This window comes from Glycine max, chromosome 3, assembly GCF_000004515.6.
Source record: "Glycine max cultivar Williams 82 chromosome 3, Glycine_max_v4.0, whole genome shotgun sequence".
Taxonomy (NCBI): Eukaryota; Viridiplantae; Streptophyta; class Magnoliopsida; order Fabales; family Fabaceae; genus Glycine; species Glycine max.
The window spans coordinates 4,787,747-4,791,134 of record NC_016090.4 but is presented as its reverse complement, the minus strand read 5'-3'; positions in this window follow the sequence as shown (position 1 = coordinate 4,791,134).

The window sequence follows — 3,388 nt, the reverse complement described above, 5'->3', positions numbered from 1 at the left end:
CTCTTACATTTCTCAATGTATTGTCAACTCAGACAACGATTCATCATACATGCGTACTTTATTTTAGTTGCACCATTTATTTTATTTTTGAAAAAACAACAATTAACTAATAATTTTTATGTTAACATAACAAATAAACAAAGACAAATAATTCTAATGTCAGATTCAAATTCAAAACGACCAGTCATTCAAAGGTACATTTTCAATCATCATTTAAGTCAACATAGTCTCTTTTGTACATCGTGAAGCTTCTATAATGTTACATTCTACTAATATATGATGTTGGCCACTGCCTCGCATGAGGATGACAATTGGTAGACCATAACAATGCTACCGACGGTAAAAGACATCGGTCTTTTAAATAAATCTGTGTACATGAAAAAAAACTAGTAACTCAATCGTACACAACTGATTGCATAAATATAAAAAAAACCTTATATCTACAATGTACCTGAACAAAATGATTGTCATAGATGTGACCGATACAAATTATGCGATGCACCGAAGAATCTCCCGGTGGTTGACTTTTAAGAGAAAAGAATGTCATGCTTTATTGGTGAGACAAGGATACAAGGATTACATTATACCTTGATGCAATCACATATCCCATGTCGGCTATATCCATCCACTTATCTATAGTGACTTGAATGAAACAAATATAGACGTCAAAATTAATTTTAAAGCTAATTCTTAAAAATAAAAAACATCAATTAAATACATGGGTTAACCCATCAACATGTAGTGACATCCTTAATTTCTCAAATCTGTCCGTGCCACCAAAGAGCCTGATATAGTCTTATAAGAATTTGCCAAGTTCTATAAGCAGATGGGTGCGGACCAACGACCAAGAGTCTTCACTCATACCTAATAAACCGACAACCGACCGATACCCACAGTTTCCATCAGCTTGGACATCAACAATGTTATCAATGAAGTCGTGGATAAATGACTGAAATTGATCCAACATAGGCATGATTCATCTTGGATTGGGCTGCTCAGAAGATGATGCACTACGCTTCACTGAAGAATTGCTATTTTGTTGAGAATGAAAAACATCTACATACTCCCAGTAAGATGGATCATGCTTTGTTGACCTTGGATTTTTGTTCATCGGTTTCTTCAGTGCACCTTTTGTGTTAACCTTTGCTGGAGGAGGACACATCGAATTTTGATCAGGGTATGCAATCTCCCAAAGCTTAGTCTTCAGAGTAAACTTACCACAAACATCAAGTTCTTCAAATCTTTTGGATATAGTTTCCATTACTTCCTTGGTGTTCACCTCGGGCTCAGATAACCCTTGGTCTGAAAAGCTGAGTCTCCTCTAGAGCATATGGATTGAATCCAGTGGGATGCAACCAACAACATATTTGGATAACTCATAAGCACAAGGAAGACCGTGCGTGCTTCTCATCACACAACCACAAGTGGAAGGATTCTTGCTAGCATAGTGAACACGCTCAAATTCAGTAGCAATCTGATTTAAAGCATACATTGAAACCATTCCAAGAAGCCTTTTGTATAATATTTTTTTGAAGACATGTCCAACGACATGTGTACTTGTTTCAAAGGATGCTCTAATTTCAGTGTGCTGCAGCATCATCATGTTGTTCATGGCATCCCAGACACTACATAAGTCTCCAAGACTATTCTATAACACGCTTTTTAAAGCCCAGTGAGCAGATTCAATCCTACATTTCAAATACACAAATAACAATAAACATATACAACAATAAAAATTCATCAATTCATCAACGTTAATAGAAATAAGTGAACAATTTCATACCTGTTTGTTGTTGTGTTCCCTAAGTGCATCACCTTATTCGTCCACGCGGTAACAAATTTTTTCTTGTGTGGGATTATCCATGTATCCTTGACATAATCAACAAACATTGGCCAAGGTGAACAAACCATTTCAAACCTCTTTAGGCACTCATCAAACTGCTGCTCCAAAGGACAATCAACAAGAGTTCCCCAGGCATTCATGACATATTCCCAAACATTTTTTTTGACCAATTAACGATTTACATTTGGCCTTCACATTCTTGTTTATGTGAAAGCTGCACAACAAATCTGTACACTCAGGAAATACAATTTCCACTACATTCATCAATGTTAGGTCTTTGTTAGTGAAAATAACTTGATGGAGGACATCACGTCTTAAAAATATACCTCGAAAGCGTTCTAAAGCCCAAACCACATTATTAAGACGTTCACCCTCCAGATATGCAAAAACGGCAGAGAATGTCATCCCAGTTGGTGTCACCCCAACAAAATCGAGCAGTGGAAGTCTGTACCTGTTTGTTTTGTAGGTACTGTCTATCAAAAACACCAAATTACATGCGTTGACTAACTTCACTGCATCAGGGTGACACCAAAAGATATCACGAACCACATCTTCATCCTTTAATCTGTGCTAATGAATATGCTGATCCCGTTCAAGAAGTTTCATTAGATGCTGCATTTTAGTATCACTACCTCTTATGGAAGAACGGTATGCATTTCTTGCATTGTATATTTGTTTGATGGTCGTACAACTATTGGCATTGTGCTCTTTCAGAGTCAGCAGAATGTTTCTTGGTTTCACCATTGACTTCGTCATGTCAGCAATAAGTGTCTTTTTAGCTTTAGTCAATCGCCCGACATATGGATGTCCAACTAATGACTTGACCATTTCATGATTATGAATGCCACAAATCAATTTCACCATCTAGACTTGTCCTCCATCCACTGGCTTGCCACGAAGTTTGAAGGGACATCCACATTTCTTAGTCTCAGTGTCTCTTCTAACAAATTCTTTCTTCCTACACCTATATTCGCCACTCCTTTCACAGCCAATTAACACAAATGAAGTCCTTCCTCTACTACCTGTGTATGTGTCAGACCTTACAATCACCGCCACAAATCCATTTTCATAAGTAATGGATCGAGCCCACTGCAAAACATCATCTCAGTTATCAAACAACTGCAAATCAATCCAGCTAATTTCAATTTCCTACAACATATTCATTTTATTAAATCACTCACAATCATCAACATTATTACCTGAGAAGTATTAAATGCTTCTAAACAATCGACATGTGGTTCATTCACTCCACATTCTTCTTCATTTTCATAATCCATATTCATTTCTTCAGACATTATACTATCATACATCCACTTATCTTCGTCCATCTTAACAATAAATCAAAAGTTTAAACTCACACATACAACACATAACCGAAGTATACATAACATACTAAACTATACATAATAACTCATCATTAGTAAAAAGCCAAAATCCTATTTCATTCTACACGTATAAACAATTCAAATAAAAAATGACAATACAAACAAAGTAATACTTTACAAACAAAATGAAGCTTTAAAATTTTAAAAATATAACCTGTTA